This window comes from Anabrus simplex, chromosome 7, assembly GCF_040414725.1.
Source record: "Anabrus simplex isolate iqAnaSimp1 chromosome 7, ASM4041472v1, whole genome shotgun sequence".
NCBI lineage: Eukaryota > Metazoa > Arthropoda > Insecta > Orthoptera > Tettigoniidae > Anabrus > Anabrus simplex.
The window spans coordinates 315,099,140-315,119,779 of record NC_090271.1 but is presented as its reverse complement, the minus strand read 5'-3'; the positions used below and the strand labels follow the sequence as shown (position 1 = coordinate 315,119,779).

The 20,640-nt window shown below is 37.6% G+C and overlaps 1 protein-coding gene across 14 annotated transcripts in view; it reads right to left on the bottom strand.

Annotated features, from left to right (window-relative positions):
* Positions 1-20,640, bottom strand: part of mbl (muscleblind) — an 822,695-nt gene that overhangs the window by 522,429 nt on the left and 279,626 nt on the right. For 2 of the 14 annotated variants that reach the window (XM_067151776.2, XM_067151785.2), the window contains exon 1: positions 13,707-13,901. The exons of the other annotated variants lie outside the window; for them this stretch is intronic. The gene's annotated coding sequence lies outside the window, so the exon portion shown is untranslated. Of the gene's footprint in view, positions 1-13,706; positions 13,902-20,640 lie in introns of those variants that run through there. 14 annotated transcript variants of the gene reach the window in all.

Here is a 20,640-nt window from a genome sequence, read left to right as displayed (position 1 = left end):
ATCTGAAGAGAGGAACAGCAAGTATGAATCCCAAAACATAAGACTCCCTCAGCGAGAATATTAACATGCGGGGAAGTTAGGCTAACCCATTACATTAGTGGTCGTGAAACTGTCCCGACTGGGATTGGTCGAAATTAGTTCATTTGTATCCAATACCCAATAATTGCTGTGTTTATTGCGGCTGCCACTTCATACGTAACATTACAGATATTACTCTGTTTGATTACTGTTAACAAGCACAGCCCATTGCCATTTTCAATTGCTCAACTGCAAATTACAACAGTAATATAATTTGGCACTACTGTCCCATTATTTTATAGAAGTGATGTCAGGGAGTCCGCAACAGAACGTCATTGATGTAATTTATCAGACATCCCACAAGTGCAAGAATTGCCTCAGTAAGCACATCAGTAACAACGTATTCCATTGAAAAACCGCATCGTTCGTAGATAGAAATGAGGAAGCAGGCAACATTCATATCAATGATCTAGCTTACTCATCTACTTCATACGTCATAGGATTTACGGATTTATGTCGAATGTCATCCAAATGGACCTGACATTCTATTAGAAAATTTAGCATACACTAACTGACAGGCTCGTACTTAGAGGCAGTTGATATCAAAACGATATCGACATCTTAGAATAAAAACCTCATCATGTCAGATTAAAAAAAAAAAATTAGATATTTGGGCCAAAAGTTGTAAACCTGTCGAGCTGCTCAACCACGAAAAATAGAACATCTGAATTATACTGCCCTGTGGTAACCAGTTACTAACCCACGTATTCTGAGTAGGCAGAATTTAGTGTGAACTACTCCTTGGCCATTGATAATGAATAACATATTAGATTTAGTTTTCTGTGATAATACATTTATTTAATACAAATAAATTTAATGATACATAAAGTTGTCAAAGTACATGTTACATTCACCTACATTAAGTAATATTTTCAAGGAAAAATTATTTCCATCTTTCATATAACATGACTTACACTACTGTCTGAAAATGTATTGACACACACTGAAAACCTCGTTACTACATGCTCTTGTATTTGTTGGTAAAAAAAAAAAAGCCAACAGTAAGGAAGATCCTGGATTCTCTTACTCATTTACTGATACACAGATTTATACCACAAGTTTCTCAGTTTCGAGAATGCTTCAAGAATTCCATGTGTTGATCAATGTAGCCTATACCGTACAACCTGAACCTTTTTGGCGATCGAGGAAATGCCATTCGGTGCAACCAGTGTTATGTATAGTCCCTAAACATGACGTGATGAATTTCTAAACACTTGAGATGAACTGTATATTCCTCGTGTGTTGAGAGCACCTACACCATGAATAAATTTAAATACATTATCGAAGTTCTACTACAATGCGGGCGGTACAGGAGATAGTGCCCAGTTATCTGGACACTAAAAAAGTACCACTATTAATCATTTTGTGCGTAAGAAAACACAAAGCACTGATATATCGTCCCCAAATAAATGGTCGAAATCCTAAGTTCGACGTGTTTAACGCGCTTTCAGTCTTGTGCCCTATGGTTCCCTAATAATAATTATCAGGTAAGCACTGGAAAAACATTAATTGATTGAATTTGTAAGAAGATATTACGGTAGTTAATGCCCTCAGCTAGTGCTGCATGTTAAGTCAAAGAAAAGCACGGATTTAAAAAAATTAAATGCGATGCTTGTTGTTTAAAGAAGCCTAACTTCTACAGTAGGTCGTCGGTCCACCACATCATTTAATAAACAACTTGAAAATACAGAACCGAGCTCGATAGCTGTGGTCGCTTAAATTCGGCCAGTATCCAGTATTCGGAAGATAGTCGGTTCGAACCCCACTGTCGGCAGCCCTGAAAATGGTTTTCCGTGGTTTCCCCATTTTCACACCAGGCAAATGCTGGGCTGTACCTTAATAAATAATAATAATGTTATTTGCTTTACGTCTCACTAACTACTTTTTTAAGGTCTTCGGAGACGCCGATGTGCCGGAATTTAGTCCCGCAGGAGTTCTTTTTACGTAAATCTACCGACACGGGGCTGTCGTATTTGAGCACCTTCAAATACCACCGGACTGAGCCAGGATCGAACCTGCCAATTTGGGGTTGGAAGGCCTGTACCTTAATTAAGGCCACGGCCACTTCCTTCCCACTCCTAGCCCTTCTCTGTCCCATCGTCGCCATAAGACCTATCTGTGTCGGTGCGGTGGTAGATATACCATGTGAGGATATTGTTTCAAATGGCGAAAAATAATTTTAAAAACTAGTCATCATATAGAGTGTCAATGAATATGCAATAACTCATTAAAGAATTTGAAGGTTACGAAACCGTTAGGGACAATAATCATGAAACCCTAGGCATATGACTCATCTCTCAAGATAATATGCAACTTCGTGGGTTTTTGCGGGGGTGTACAGACCGAGAAAGGGCGGCGTTGACGCTGATGTTGAATTAATTTATATGGAAACGACAGCTGAATCAGAAAGTGTTAGAACCACCTATAGGTAAAAATATTTTAGACGTTGTGTTCTATAGAGAATCTGAAGTGATCGATGTGTAAGTGATCACGAAGTTGTTTTTGTTGTAGTTAAAAATAAATGCAATAGAAGGGAAGGTTGTAAAAGTACACTAGGTTTGAATTGGATCAACAGTGCCTTCACTTTGCGGTATAAATCACGTTTCTCACTGCGATGACTATGAGTCTCAAGTTCTTCGCATATACCGGTACCTGTAAGGTGATTGTGCTTGTGCTGCCGACAGTTCCGTTGAATTTCACACGAAAGCTCTAAGTAGCTCGGTTGGTCACTTGATTTAGATTTCTTTCGCTGCTTCCTTTCCTGTATAAGCTTCCGTGTATAAATACTTATCCAGGTCTTCCGGTTACCTAGTGGTGGAGAAGAGTATTTCATAGGAATATTATGATGTAGTGCTTCATATTTTCAACGCAGTCTCTGCATTGGTGCCATGATTGCTGCTGTGGAGAATATTTTGGACTTCCTCCTCAAATATTTTGGTCTTATATGAAACGCGATGTGTTCCCCTGAACCTGAGTTTGAAAACTATGAACAGTAACTGGTAATCTGATCCATAGTCTGCACCAGGATAAGCTTTGGCATTTAGGAACAAATATCTCCAGCGTGAATTGACAAGAATAAAATCAGTCTGGTTCCGGTAGATATACCATGTGAGGATATGTATAGTCAACGGACATGATGATAAAACATCGCGGTCAGTTATGTCAATTTTTGCATTGAACTCACCAAAAACTACCGTTATTTCCTTATATAAAATAATAATACCACCGGTAAGTATAATAACCTGCTATGAACGTGCCAAAGTGGATTTCTAAAACTGTATTCTAAAAGTGAATAAGTACCGAATTCAATGTCCATATGCTACAGTTTTTCACCTGTCAAATGTTTACAGAACATCTTCAAAACTTGGTTAGACGAGATGAGCCTATTAAAATCGGACCATTTCTTAAATAAAACCTGAGCCAATGACATTAAAGGTCAGGATGTAACAAACACTAGCATTTTTTTCCTATATTCTAATAACTAATGGTGTTTGCTTAGTTCAGTAGAACTGTACTGTTGCCACTCGTTAAATGTCTAAATCAGTTAAAATCAGTCCAAAGCAGGGTGTAATACAAATAGTAGATCTATGGTCGTAACGAAAACATTTTCAATTCAACGCGCGCGCAACTCGCTCGCTTTGCTCCCGAGGCTCAAATTGTTCAAAGCCAGCAAGCGGATGTACAGTTGGCAAAAACAACAAAGAGGATCCTCGTTGGAGTGTGACGCCAAATGTAACAAAATAACGACGAGGCGACAGCCCGATACGTCCGTCACAATAGCCTCTCGCGTGATCGAAGCGTGTAATTTTTCAGATACCTTATATAACCAGGTATTTTTGCTATTCTTATTATTCTATGCAACGTCTTTGTCTTGCTCCTTGGCTGAATGGCCAGTGTAGTGGCCTTAGGTTCACAGGGCGTCGGGTTCAGTTCCAAGCCGAGATGGGGATTTTAATCTTGGCTGCCCCTTGGCTCAAGGACTGGATGTTAGTATTCTCACCAATATTCTTGCAACCCGTATAGCACACACAACACACCCGTCCTTCACCAAAACAACAGGCAGCTTTCTACATATGGCAGAAGCCGACCACTCTCGTCGTAGGGTCCAGGGTCCGCCTTACAAAGGCTGCACCAGGTTGGCAATAGCCACACGAAATTATAATTATTATAGTCTCGCATCTTGGCAGACACGGTGGGAAGAAAATGCAGACTGCAAATATTACGGAGTGATTTACTAATAATAATAATAATAATAATAATAATAATAATAATAATAATAATAATAATGTTACTAGTTTTACGTCCCACTAATTACTTTTACGGGTTTCAGAGACGCCAAGGTACCGACATTTTATCCCACAATTCGTTTACGTGACACTAAATTTACCGACAGAACTCCTTCAAATATCACCGGATTGAGGAGGGGTGAACCCGCCAACGTGTGCTCAGACGACCAGCACGCCCTGTCTGAGCTACTCAGCCTAGCCTCAATAACACTAAGATCCTACAAAATGGAACAGAATTGACAGAATGTGACATTACGATACTACTCTGAAGAAAACTGAAAAGTCTCAGATTTTAAAGCTTAGTGGAATCGTTCCTTACCAGCAGATTTCATTTCCCCCAATTCGTGATTAAGCTTAGGCAGCAAGGTAGGCCTATTGGTGGTTAATACATTAATTATTCGATAGGCAAGTCACAGTACTGTACAGCCTTTGAGAGACAGGAAGAGAATATTACAAATAATACTGTGGTATGAAGAATGCAAATCGATGACGCATTTTATTCACACATCTGCCACACAGTTTTTTGTCACCGAGGGACGAGTAGCGTTGTTTCTGTAGCCTATTCTACAATGAGCTATAACCTCCAACATCCGTATGTACTGTAGTAGGATTATCTTAAAATATGATTCTCTTGTTCATTACAACATATTAAAAGACATCTGATAAGTGACAAGCAGCTTTATTAATTGCGTCATAGGATTATAATAACAGGTATTAATTATGGCCATCACCATCACGTTGTACAAGCCAAGTGTGAAGGTTGTCCTCGCAGTGCTCAGCTTCTTTCTCCCACAAACCAAAAGGATCGATAACCTATGCAATTGTGTTCGCTCCAATGTCGTTTTTATCCACACTGTTGAGTCGTTGGCTAACAGATAACATTACAGTGGTGAAATGGGTAGACAAGCATATCAAGTCTGATTCTCGACCCGTCCAAGGCTTTCCATTCTGGACTGGTGGATAGAAAGGGGTTCTTTTGGCTCGAAGAACTGTAAGCCAGGGTATAATTTGCGTCTCACAAATACTGCAATTGCAGCTTTAACTTGTACAACTTGAAGAAACATACATTTTATCCGATATTAAAGAGAGATTAACTATCACTAAGAAATATCGGTAATATTAGTATAATGAAATAATGTTGAAGCAATACATGTGGGGCTGATAACCGATGATACAGCGTTATAGATAGCCCCAAAATGACAGACGATTTCAGAGTCTAAATACACCAACATGCTTCAAGCCGCAACCCCAGCATGATAAAAGTATTTTATTTACAGCTTAACAATTCCAAGAGTTGAGGCCTATACAACCTTTATTTATCCCATCGACATCCAATAAACCATCGCCGAATAATTCATTTCAACAGGAATCATTAATCAAAGAATATAGAATATGCGTTTCATTCCCCTGATCAGCGGAATAATACTGTACCAACAAAGCATAATATATATCATAGTAGATAGTAGTAGATGAAGAAAAGCTGGGTGACTATGGGGATAAGGCCTATGCCTTATCACGATCATCCAACTCATTAGCTACTGAGGGTCCAGCAACACCCTAGAAGAGCTGTATAAAAAGTATAAAATGCGACAAATACTTCAATAGTTTGTCACCCCACGTCGAAAAAATGTAATAATTAAATCGATGTAATTAAGAATAGCTACAAAATAGTAAAATAAATCTAGATGATGTATTATGAGAAGTATCTTCACAAGAAAATGTCCAAATGAGTAAAATATACTGCCAGAGAAATATGATATCGTGGCCACCGGAGCGAAACAGTTATTCAGATATAACAGAGAAAAATACAGAACAAGTAAAGTAGCATAGGTACCGGGAATTATCACAGGCTGAGTTCAAGTCTGAAACTACTTCCAAGAATGGGATACGCAACGTAGGCACACAGTTTAAGTTATAATCATAGTACATAACAATTATACAACAACGTATATTATGACACAATTAAAGCATACATGGGAAACGTTTAAAAAATAGGCTAATACAGCCAAAATAGTTAAGCAATATGTACATTTTAACGTTGCAATCCGTCCCATAACTTAAGAAGTAAACAGGTTCCGATATCGTAGGTTAAAACCCCCTTTTGTTCTTGTTGTTGGGCTATAAAGGATTTCTTGGTGTTGTATTCGATGTAGGCCTATCTAACACTAATAGCCTAACCAACATTTCAGTATATAAATCACCGAATGCGTTGCTGCGTCGTTTTGGTCAAGTACAGTGGTTCGAACCCCACTGTCGGCATCCCTGAAGATGGTTTTCCGTGGTTTTCCCATTTTATACCAGGAAAATCCTGGGCCTGTACCTTAATTAAGGCCACGGTCGCTTACTTACCACTCCTAGCCCTTTCTTATCCCATCATCGCCACAAGACCTGTCTGTGTCAGTGCGACGTAATGCAAAAAAAAAAAGATTATATAAATCATATTTCTCATAACTGAGTCGCGTCATATAAGTGAATGTAGCCTAAGAATTCATGGAAACTTCAAATGTGATTCACACAATGCAATAAGTTGAGATGATACAAACGCAGAATACCCATCGAATGACATACTTTCCTACAGGAACTGATTCAAAACTCTTACGAGAACATGATCACCTGCATAACCTTAACCCCCTCTAGTGCATAGTGTTGCCATCAGGCAACATATAACTTTTCACCTGTGTAAATGGATACAGATTGTAGACAGAGGTAGAGTTAGAGACGGCACACCTTCAACTGTACAGTCAATCAAACACACATACCATGCCTTTTTTTAATACACAAAAGATGACAAAACAGCCCTACAAGCAAAGGTACTCCTTCAACCCCGTCAACATTTCCGCGCACAAACCTCCGTTTATTTTCCGTGGGCCCTCCTCATCACATTACCACGGGCTTCAGGAGTACCTCTGGCTCAACCTCATTTTAAAGACATTACCGACTTAAGGTCGTGCAAGTATACTTGCGCCGTGCAATACGTATCCATGGCCAGTAGGCAGTAATGTTCGGTCTTTGAATGTTAGAAGCTTAGCGTAAAATTGCAAAACAATTGTATATATATCCCGTTATGACAAACTACATCACATACGAGTGTTTAAGGTATTAGCCCCAGTTAAGAATCATAACTGAGTCGCGTCATATAAGTGAATGTAGGCTAAGAATTCATGGAAACGTCAAATGTGATTCACACAGTGCAATAAGTTGAGATGATACAAACGCAGAATACCCATCGAATGACATTCTTTCCTACCGAATTGATTCAAAACTCTTACGAAAATGTGAAGAACAATTGTAATCTTTACTGTACTAAACCTATAGCGCATGAGACAATACCTTCTTCTAGAAGAGAAGACAATTTTATCCCATTACTTAAACTGTTGTGCTTTAATGGTCAGGAAAGTTGGAGGGGATACATCCTCTTTAACGAACCGCACAAGCTTACTCTCGCAGCTGAGACGGACCAGTTCAACAGGACTTCATATCGCAAGGCGCTCATTTCTCGAGAACAATGAAATAAAAAAAGAAGTGTGTTGTTCACAACGATAATATGCATATACTGTACTTTCAGCAAGGTTATACGCAATATACCGTTTCACATTACACGATCTCCATCTCAGCATAATTACCAGACAGCAAGCGTCAAACTTAACAGGTATCTTCGAGGATTATTGATAAAATTGTCATAAAGAATGGTGAAGAAGCGTATAGGTCACGCTGGGAAGTTTAGTTTATAATTATATAAATATTATTCCTGGATTAAAAGTATATATATATATATAGCCTACTGTATAGGCCTACTACTAATAAAACATACTCGAGAATAATTTACAATCGGTGCAAATGTCAACTGGAAAACAGAATTAGGCGAGTACCAGGGAGGATTTCGATCTTGGCGTAGTTGTCCTGATCAAATCATAACACTAAAATTATTAATGGACATCTGCAAAAGAAGACAGAAACAAATGATTATCACTTTCGTAGACTTTCGGAAAGCTTATGATTGCATTCACCGACCTTCAGTATTAAAAAAATTACGACATTTTGGATTACATCCTAAATTAGTTAAAATGATAAGCTTGACGTTAACAAACACTAAATCAAAGGTGAAGTTTAGAGGAGAACTATCCGAAGCATTCACAATCAGAACAGGGCTAAGACAAGGTGATGTATTATCACCACTTTTGTTTAATTGTACTCTGGAATACTTGATGAGAGAATGGTATAAAGACAATAAAAAATTGGATACACTAAAGATGAAATTAACCTAAATTGCTTTGGATTTGCAGATGATCTGGCACTACTAGCTAATAACCTTAATGAAGCTCGGAATCAAATTACAAGTCTCCAAACTATTGCTCGAAAAAAACAAAACAATTTCATTTCAAAAAACTAAAATAATGGCAACAGATCCCCTTTTAATAAGCAGTGTTCTGATATGTGGGAAAGAAATAGAAATTTTAAAACAGTTTAAATACCTTGGTGAAACTATAACATACAATTTAAATGAAAAAAATATTGGACAGAGAGAACGAATAAATTATCCAGAGCCCAAAATGTAACCAGAAATACATACAACAAGAAATGTTTGTCAATAAACACACAATTGAAACATTATAACACTGTAGACCAACCTGAAATAACTTATGGAAGTGAAACATTATTTAAACTAAAGAAAAAGAATAACATAGACATAATTTTAAAAATAGAAAGAAGAACAGTAAAAACATGCATTAATAAGAAGTACCAAAAAGAAGGAGAATGGCGTATCATCCCAAATGCAGCACTATATCAGGAAATAGAACCTATAACGGATTTCATAAGAAAGAAGAGAATACCATTCTTCGATCATCAGTTGAGAACACCTCAAGACAGGTTAATATGCAGAATTTTGGAAAAGCTTTGGAAACAAAAGCAACAACCTGTCTGGATAAAATAAATAAAAGAAGACATGAAAGGATTACACATAACACTGGAGGATTTAAAGAATAAATCAAACAAAGTAAATAAATTGAAGAATAGTAAAATTAGATTCCTACCAAAATGTGATAAAGGAGAAACAACTAAAAGGGTATTTTCAGAAGAAGAACGACAACGAAGATCAGATAGAATGAAGAAATTCTGAAAGAACAGAAAAAAAACATAAAACATCATAAAAGACCGAATAGAAATTGACTACAGTGCTCCAATGCAGCCGTAAAAGCACAATAATAATAATAATAATAATAATAATAATAATAATAATAATAATAATAATAATAATAATAATAATAATAATAGTCTACTATAGATAAACAAGTCTTTAACAAAAAGCCGAGCTTACAACCAGGTTTCATTGGCTTGCGTCAGGGCGAAGCAACATGCTTCAAGCAAGCACTTCTATTCTTACTGTCAGCAGCGTTCCTTCATGTGCTTTGTTCTGATGAAAGCCAATGAAACTTGGCTGAAAGCTAGTGTTTTTTGTAACACTTGTTAACATACATAAGTGGTGATCTTAATTCATAAATAATATTTATATAATAAATGATAATGAGCCACGAAAACATATGTTCTTTAATTGTGTTATTTGCTTAAGTTACTGTTTCTTGCTATTATTATTTGAAACAACGTTCAGCTCATTTTGCTAGAATACAGATTCCACATGAGACTTGCATAATATAATAGCACTGCATCATTTCAATATCAGGAAAATTTTAAATTAGGCTACTGTTTAAATCTGTATTTCGCTCATTTAAGAAATAATGCAGATGGCATCCAAAGACTATAGGATCAACAATTCCAGAACTAAAAATAATAATGATGCTAAATTTCAACATGACACTTTCAAGAATCACTTTTAGTACCTGAGAGACCAAGGATATTTACGGCTAACAAAATAAAACAATTTCCTAATCCTAGTTATGAACATTGTTAAGTCACATACAACTTCGTCACGGAAGTTACATTTTGGAAGGGTAAGATATTTTTCACAATTTTTCCTTCCACAAGTCTTCAAGATAATCAAACAGACAAAGAAACACACAATTAATGAGTGGATTTCATATTTCAGGCAATTATTCCTATTTCACATATGAATAAGTTATTAGAATTGAACCGAGATCGACAGCTGCCTTCGCTGCGGCCAGTATCCAGTATTCGGGAGATAGTGGGTTCGAACCACACTGTCGGCAGTCCTGAAGATGACTTTCCGTGGTTTCCCATTTTCACACCAGTCAAATGCTGGGGCTACCCTAATTAAGGCCACGGCCGATTCCTTCCCACTCCTGATCATCGCCGTAAGACCTGTGTCGGTAAGACTGAAAACATCTTGTAAAAATATTTTTAAAAGTATTAGAATTGCAATTTAAAGCCATTATCAGTATTTTTATTTTATAACTTCTCTTAATAGAGTTCCCACTAAGACAAAGCATACTCCATTTTCGAATATACAACTTATCGTCACTGCTTGAGAGGCTATGAAATTTACTATCTAATAAATCATATTAGTACTGTATATGAAAAAAATATTTCACATACAACAGAAAAAGTAACTAAGGAACAAGTTAACAAAGAGGACTGTAAATTATTTTTCAAAATTAATATCGAGCCGCGGATGGCAGCTACCACTATGTTTATCAACAGATCGTTTTCTGTGCTTAAGGAAATCTAAAACTGGGATAAGGATTTCGGAATTGTTATGTTTTATATGCTACTATTTGTTTAATTGAGTGAGAACTCAATATAACTGCAATTATAACGATCAACAGACGCAACTCTAAACTATCATTAATTTATTTTTTTGTACTTATTTTTCTAGCGTGCCTGTCTCTCACTGAGACGCCCGGGTTCTATTTCCGGGCAGGTCAGAAATTTTTACCTGAACCTGCGGGTTGGTTCGAAGAGCTACCTGACGGTGAGAAAGATGGCGACACCGGTCTAGAAAACTAAGAATAACGACCGAGAGTATTCGTCGCACTGACCATGCTTCACCTCGTAAACTGCAGATCTTCGAGCTGAACAGCCGTCACTTGATAGGCCAAGCCACATCAGGGCTGTTGCGCCATGGGGTTTGGTTAGGTTTATGTATTTTTCTAAACTCACTACGCTACCCAAATTCCATTTTTCTAGAATTTCTCTCACCACTTTCAGCATGATCACATTCAAGTACCACATATTAGTGCTCTGTATGTAGGCCTATGTAGCCACTTCCTAGACTTAACTTACCATCCAACGGAAAAGACGACTCCAGAGTTCTGCGAAATAACTCCCATACAGCTATTAACTTTTCACGACGGCTATGAATGGTACACTTTTAATCACATCAAGAGTGATAAACCTAGTAAAGGTGTAACAATAAAAAATGCAAATGTAGTCTTCATTCGATTCGTTTCCAGTAAATATTGATTATACAAACCTACTTATACCAGAGACCAAAGGAACGTTTTAGGAAATACCTAACAGTGAAATAAGGACCGTGGCTCGAACATGCCCTAAACTATTACTTTTTTAGCAGCAACTGGAATAGGTCAATAAAGTGTACGGCTCTGGTTCTTCTGTAAGAAGAATAAACAAAATTATAGAACTACTTACTTAACGTACGACTGATCTTTCTTCATCTAAAAGAATAATAGTAGGTCTAGAATATGCCTGCACACGGTAGCTTAGTAGTAGTAGTAGAAATAGTAGTAAAACACAGGGTCAAGCAGTGATTCACTATTCCAGTTATGAAACGTTACTAAAGTATGATCTTAGAAATGACAGTTTAACTAAATATCTCCCCAATGAAAATAGTCACCTGAAATAACAGATTAGCCTATACTGAAGGATTCTCTTTAAATTAATGTACTGACACTTCAACAAAGCACTGTCCCAGTTAATGCAGTATTGAAAGTAAAATCCCATCAGCACAACGAGAGCGAGTGTTTAATCAGTAAATATTTTCCAGTCACTTGCATTTAAATAGATAAAATATACAGGAATAAAATAAATAACAGGCTAGCTGATAAATGATTGTGACAGCGTTAAACCACGTAGTCTACACATTGTATTTTCCATTGATTCAGTCCTATGTGGATTTCATTGAATTTTATAAATTTTACACGGTTCCTTCGTTTATTCTATAATCAAATAACGAACATTTTAGATTCCACTGCATAGTATGCTTTAAGTTATATTGCAAATTGACTGCATTCAAACACTAATGCACAAATCAAAAAAAATATTTCGCCATCAAGGAACAAATCTGGTTTGCTGTGAAAAGACCGATACAAAATAACTGAATTTTTAGGGCACTTCCACTCCCGACTTCTACGTTGCTAAATGTATAAAATAAAATAAAATAAAATAAAATAAAATAAAATAAAACGGGACAAACACCATAATCATAATTAACTAGTGGAAACTATTATCTCAAAGCGAAACAAGGAGAAACTTATAATATTAGACTTGGCAAACATGGTATATTTCTTCGAGAGCACTTCTCTCTATCTCTTCTACTTCCATCATAATAAGGGGGAAAACTATATAATATATATATAATATTTTTTCTCTTCCTAATAAATCCTGATAACCCGCGCGAAGTTTAAGCATACGGCCTTAAAGACAAATGTTATAAACAATAAAGACTGCGTTAGAGACAACGGAGAAGACAAGATTTCTTTACTTACGCCCAGTCATCAACTGCAAACGCTAAGAACGAAAATCTATCTTGCACTGCTTTATTGGAGATGTATAAGATCATAAAATACTTAATTTCCACGGAAAACTGAAGAAGTAATTTAATAAAGGATAAAAACCGTGTCTACAAACGTAATTTTAATCCGTTATTCGGACAGTCCTTTTAAAGCCATAAGAAAAATATCTAGCAATGGCTTCTGAAATAAAAATACATACCAAACCAGTGATATTCAAAGTATCCAGTAAACGACTTTTCTCTAACAAATGAAATGTAAATTTAAGGAAAACTATGTTATACCGCAAGAAGAGAAGTTCATACGGGAATAACACATGAAATTCTTCACTCAGTTCATTCCAGATACCATTCGCAACTGAAGTTGGATAATAAAGATGGAAATCAGTAATTTATAAAACACAGCGTAAATTTCGTTTAAAGTTCGCACCAACAACCGTAATAAGAGACACTTGATAATACAACAGATTGTAGAATAGAACAGAATAACTCCTACAACAGTAGAAGATTTTTCGATCATGTCACTTTAGGCAGAAGCGAAATTCGAATTATATCGCAAACGTAAGCTCCCAACTGCATTAAATATGCCTAATTAGGGATATTTACAATATCAGAAATATTCAGACTGTTATATATTTAAAATGCATATTTTTCTCGTTCTTAATATACTTTCTCCTCACCTCATTTTTAGAAAAAGCACAGAAATTTTCAGTTCGTGTTTCTTAATTTCACGATGACAAGTTTTGTAAGAAAACCGTTCACAAGCTTTGCTGGATAAGCGCACTTTATGATCACTTGCACTTTGCTTCTCACTCGCTTCCCAGAGCACACAATGTAAGCACAACAGAGTCCACCAGAATACTGAGCCCTAGCTGGCACACCGCGGCGGCCAACGACTAATCTTCCTCGCATTGCGTCATCGTCTTTTTCTCCTACTCGTGACGGTGTCAAGCTTGTGATTGGTTGCTGAAATCCGCTCTCCGCCGTCGTCTGAGTTGCAAGGCCAGTTTTAGTCCACGCCACTAACGATAAGTAGAGGGATAAGATGAGGCTGCTGCTTTAGCTGCTGTGAAGTTCCCTGCCTCTGTTATTTAGCACTGCCTATTGCTGTATCTGCAGTGCTTGAAAACGAATACAAATGAATCACTGCAACCAACGATAAAGCACAATATTTCGAGTAGCCATAGTCAGAACAAGATCATCATGCGGGCATGATCATGCCCAACCGAAAAAACCGAACAAGTGGCCGCGTACTTTGGGTCACGCAGCTATCAGCTTGCATTCGGGAGATGATGGGATCGAACCCCTAGTTGGCAGCCCTGTAGATGATTTTCACACCCGACAAATGCTGGGCTGTGCCTAAATTAAGGCCACGGTCGCTTCCTTCCCACTGCTAACCCATAGTCGCCAGAAGACCTATCTGTGTTGGTACAACGTAAAAGCAAATTGTAGGCTATAATTATGACATGAGAGTTTTGTCTTTACATTGCTCAGACTTAATAAAGAAGTTAATGGTATCTCTGTACCGGTCGTGTCCACAGTGACAAGAAAACACACTTTTTGATTTTTCCGTCATGTATATCTGTCTGTCTGTTTATCTGTTTGTACACGTATCGCGAAAACAGAATATAATGAAAATCGGTAAGGCCTACGTAAAGTCAGGCAATAAGGCGCTAAACTTTAGGCCATAACCATTTTCGAAATATTAGCACTACACTACTCCCGCTGTAGGAATCGGATAAACAAATGACCGGCCGTAACCATGGCAACGTCAACTCAGGGATTCTACAGTATAATACAGGCCTAGTCTTCGAAGTAGGCACGTGCGTGAGTGTAGGCAAGGCCAAGGGGAGATTCTGCTTAAACATTCTAAACTCATAGCCTACTTATTGTTTCTAGAATCACGTTTCCATATTCTTATCAGCATAATTATTGTGAATAGCACCAAGGTGCTTTCGCTATTTATAGGCCGATTTCTAACTAGCGTTAATCTGCCGAGATACGGCCACTCTATCCACATTTCCATTCATCGTCTTACACATTAATTTATTCTGTCTTGTCGCGGTTCATTGCCTCAGTCTGTTTTGACTTCTTTTCTCTGTTAGATCATTCCTACTTGAAGTATTTCCATATGACCCTGTGACATAATACTAGTGTCTGGATAATATAATTTGACAAGATAATGCTATGTTATAAGGTCGCGGGACTACAGAAAATTTGCAGCTTTTTTTTTTAATCGTTAGAGAGAGCAAAGCCGGGTACAGCTAGTATAAATAAACCTAAAGTGGCGGCTATCACGCACTTATTATTATTATTATTATTATTATTATTATTATTATTATTATTATTATTATTATTATTATTATTATTATTATTATATTATTTTCTCACTTGTTTGCAGGTGGGTAAATACGTGAGGAAATTAAGGAGCAGGGGCAAGGGAAAGGAGAATGGTAATAATAATAATAATAATAATATAGTCTCGACTACCATGTGCAGACATTTTAATTTCATGCCATTTAAGCTGCCTGTGCTTCAAAATATTTTAAATGAGATAATATTTTTGATCCTGAAAGTAAGATTTATGTCTTATAAAGGCATATCAAAATGCATATATTAAACATAATATACTTTATTGTATAAGTTAACATAAGTTAATATAATTTTTGTAGTAAATGTGGGTAAAGGAGATTGATGAAAAGCATGCAATTAGAATTGCATACTATGATATTAAACGGGTTTTTTTCTTGCTGCCGGGCTAAGTGGCTCAGGCGGTACAGTGCTGCCCATTTTAAACCAAGTTCACGGGCTCGAACAGGATTCTGTCCGGTGGTATTTGAATCTGCTCAAATTCACTAGTCTCTTGTCGATACATTTTTCGATACGTCTAAGAGCTCATGTGGGACAAAATTCCGGTACCGCATTGTCTCCAAAAACTGTAGAAAAGTAGTTAGTCGAGCGTAAAACAACAATAATAATAATAATAATAATAATAATAATAATAATAATAATAATAATAATAATAATAATATTTTAAGGCTGATTTTTGTAATTCTACAACTTTTTCTATCTCTCATAAAATGTGCCGCTCATGCACCTCGCTTCCCTCTGTCTCTTTCCCCCAGTGTCCAGTATTCGGGAGATAGTGGGTTCGAACGCTACTGTCGGCAGCCTTGAAGATGGTTTTCCGTGGTTTACCATTTTCACACCAGGCAAATGCACTTGGAATGACCGGGCTTAGTCTAGGAATCCTTCATCACACTACCAGATAAAAGAACGATTTCACTCTTTATAGTACTATTCACCTAGTACAGCTTAGGAAATTGCTCCGAGTCTGAAATCAATAAAATAAATTCACTAGTAAAATGAAAATACACAGCCTGTGTAGCCGTGTGTCTAATAAAGATGATCATAATCTTTGATTTTATGTGCTAAATCCTGAGAATGTACATATTACTTACATAACTGCTGATTACCTGGTAGGATGTCCGCAAGTTACAGAAACAAAGCTTCTGGTGGATAAACACCCTTGGCAAAGAATGAGGAAATCAATTAAAATGAAAGTTTTTAAAATTATCTCCCAGTCCCGTGATGGAGAGGTAGTGCATCTGCCCACGACTGGGCTGGAATAGGAATCGCTCAGCCTCGTTACTCTAGATGGGAAGCTGTCTGATATGAAAGGTTACGGATTCGGGCAGCAAAGCCAAGAATGCGGTAACTTGCATATAAGTGTCACTTTCCTTACTGTACTTATGAATACCAACAGAGTAGAATATAATTAGTTACACTGCTTATTCTAAGCAATACAGGGATCATTTTTAGTACAAACAGTCTGCATTCCTGTAATAAGGCCTACAATAAATAGTAACGTAAAGGCTAATGAAGTGAAAAATAATAAGAAGTTCAAATATGTAAAAACCATAATAACAATAATAACTTAATAATACTCATCATCATCATCGCTGGTATGCACTCCGACCGACCTACCGAGCAGAGGACAGGTGGCCACGGCTGTACCGGAGTGTTGCAGGTCCATTGTTGTTGTTCTTATTGTTATTATTATTACCATCTACTATTTTGTCGGGCGTAGTCCGACAACAGACACGAAGTTCGGTAATTATAAAGCATGATTTACAAAACGGACCTATACCTTCCTTCACTACAAGCAAACGGTCAACGTTATCATAATGACAATCAATCCTGCAAACGAAAAAGTGCCAATATAAACACGGTATTTTAGGACAAGTGAGCCAAGATGTAAATACATAGCGAATCACTCAAAATACAGACGAGAGCCAAGCTCGCCCACAAGGCAAAAGCACATAGTGAATGCAGCAGATGTGAAAACTTCAAAACCCCACAGCCATCAACGACGACATAAACACGAATATGAATTTGCTGGTATTTTCAAAATTTTTAGCTTCCTTCAGAGAATACGTCATCATTATCTTCAAAGAAACCTGCAAGCAAGACAATAAATTAGAATTTGCTTTGTTTTTTCAATCTGCTTTACGTCTCACCAACACAGGTCTTACGGCGACGATGGGATAGGAAAGTGCTATGAGTGGGAAGGAAGCGGCCGTGGCCTTAATTATGGTACAGCCCTAGTATTTGCCTGGTATGCAAATGCGAAACTAACGAAAACCATCATAGGGCTGCCATAGAATTTACAAATGGTTTTTATAAACCGCTCCTACTTCAGAGGGGGAATCAAATGTCAGTATACGTAAAATTCTCATCATTACTCTTATTGTAAAATATGCTAGTTCCATGCAAATAATTAAGTAATAACGAAAATAAAGGTACAACTTTCTACATAACGCTCGTGGGCATCATTCTAGTGTATAATTTTGACCGCATTCGTTCAAGACTTCAGTTCTAAACCTTCCTGTCTAAGTGTGTTACTATAATCGTCGTTCCACTCCACATAACATACAATTTATTGTACGTTTCTTAATTTCTTATAGTAAGCACACATCCCCCACATTAAACTCGATTAACCATTTTCCAAACATTAAATAAAATAGATAATTGAAAAAATAAGGAATTGCAATAAGAAACACATTAATATCTAGACATGATACTGTATAGGCTTTTGGGCTTATGGCGTGTCAAGAAAATAAGGTGAAATTCTTTACGTTTCGCAGAGAACTGTGCTCTACATCATCAGAAGAAAATCTCGACTATCCACGAGAAAGGCTTCTTAAACGATGACTTTTAAATTTAGACGTTGTAATAGAAATGGAAATGGTAGGGCCTACGTTCATTCACCACCAGATGGCTCCCCGAACGTGGCACAGAGCTAGCGTTCGAAGCGGAAGCTGACCGAACCATCAGAATCAGTCTAAGAGGTTATAAACCTGTATTTGTAGAACTGATTCCGATGGTTCGGTCAGCTTCCGCTTCGAACGCTAGCGCTGTGCCACGTCCGAGGAGCCATCTGGTGGCGAATGAACGTACCATTTCCACTTTTAATATAACGTCTAAATTTAAAAAGTCATTATTTAAGGAGCCTTTCTCGTGGACAGTCGAGATTTTCTTCTGATGACGCAGAGCACAGTTCTCTGCGAAACGTAAAGAATTTCACCTTATTTTCTTGACACGGCATAAGCCCAAAAACCTATACAGTATCATGTCTGTAAGTACGGGCCGTGAAAGCATCAATGGCAACATTAACATCTTCAAGATAATACTTTACAGCCAAATTTAGCTTCTGGCTGATAACTGTTTTGTTCTTGAGTGAAAAGGCAGCATATTCAAAATCACCCACTTGACGAAACATTCGAAGAACTTCCCCGCGTTTTGCAAACAAGATTGCGGTTTCCATCCCGGTCAATATACGAGAGATTTTTGAAATGGAAGTCATGTTCATTTCGTTCGGTTCATCTCATGACTCATGATCATAAGATTTCATGTTACGGAAGTCTTTAAGAGCTACCAGTAACACTCTGATTTATTTTAAGCTTATCACAAATCTAAGCCGTCGAACACCAACTTGTGTACTTGAAATGTATGTGTGTGCCTCATGTATATATGAATGCTGTTCAATACAATCCCTTTATGTACAGTCCACTCTAGGGTATGTATCATTAATTTATTATGGCTAGGAAAGGACAAAAGCAGTTTGAGCTTATACTGTCCCAGAATTTTGTTTAAATAAGTGAAGGAATACGTTGGGAAATTCCACGTTCAGTATAGAAACCCGACAGTTTCAGGTAGTAGGCTGCATAGAATAATTTTATTTTAAATCTACGGGTCATGAAAATCTTTATACGTATGCGATACATGTTTAAAAAGAGGTGGGTATTAATATATAAGACACAACTATGTTATCAAAGGAAAGAATCTAGAAAGAAGAGAAAACGTGACGCCACCTCAAGTCCCTCGCGACGGCAAAGCCACGTCAGCCTTTTGTCGCCGTGCCGACTAAAATCAATCCGCTTACTGCCTGACGTGACATGGCGCGAGTAGTAGTCGACAAACAATATTGGATTTGCCTTTCTTCACTATAGACAAATACAATACTTGTCATATTTAACAATATGAACCTCCGGACTTCTGAAGTGAATTCTGTCATACGTACAGCATTCCTAACCTGATTTTGATCACACAAACGGCCCATAAATAATAATAATAATAATAATAATAATAATAATAATAATAATAATAATAATAATAATAATAATGTTACGTGCCAGCCCCGTAGTAGCCCCTTTCGGTACTCCCAGGGAGGAGCTGGTGACTCAGACGACTTGTGGGGTGGGGCCGGCTTTTCCGTGTATTGTTCTCGCCAGCCGGCTTATCTGTGAGTTTGTTGGAGATTCAAGGGGAATATTCTACCGCTAGTGACATCGCGAATTTTCTGGCTTAAATGACCCGAGCTATAAAAAGAGAGGCTAGCCGCCGACAGTCAGTCAGTGTTGGACTCGGAGTCGGTGCTGAATTTGGAGCCAATGAAGAACTCCGTGGTGAAGTCAGTGACAGACCCAGTGCGTTTGGTGGCTGGGCTGAGGGCGACAGAGGTGTTGGCTGTCGCTAGTGTCCCACCGAAGTCTGAACCAGGAGCTATTGCTGTGGTATCGGAAAGTCCAGTGAGTACGGTGGAGACGACAGAACGGAAGAATATATTGTATGTTCGTATAATTCTGTGGACTGAGGATCGCCGTGAGCCAGCGAGGAAACCCGCTATCGTGAGTGCGAGGGTAAATGGATCTGTGTTATGTTCGCTGTTGTGAGTATTGTCCTGATGTTGAATACTGTTGTTTAATTGTTCACTGCATGTGACTCTGAATTACCGGACTGTCTGTGGAATCGAACCAACGAACAGTCATCATGTGTTGTGTAGCCAGTGTTCATGTCCAGCTGTCTACACACAGCTGCTGCGTGAGATGGCTGGACTTGGGGAAAGTGAAAGTAAGGATTAAGTGTCCCCAGTCCCCAGGTAGAGCAGCGGGCTGGACGGAAGAACAATTTGTAAAAAGACAGTAATTAGTAAGTGTGGCCATTCACAGCTGATTAGAATTGTGTGTGTTTATATATGTGTGAGCATTTATTAGGTCATCCTGAAATAAATTAGAGTAATTAGAGTAATGAAACAGATTGATCTTTATTCGT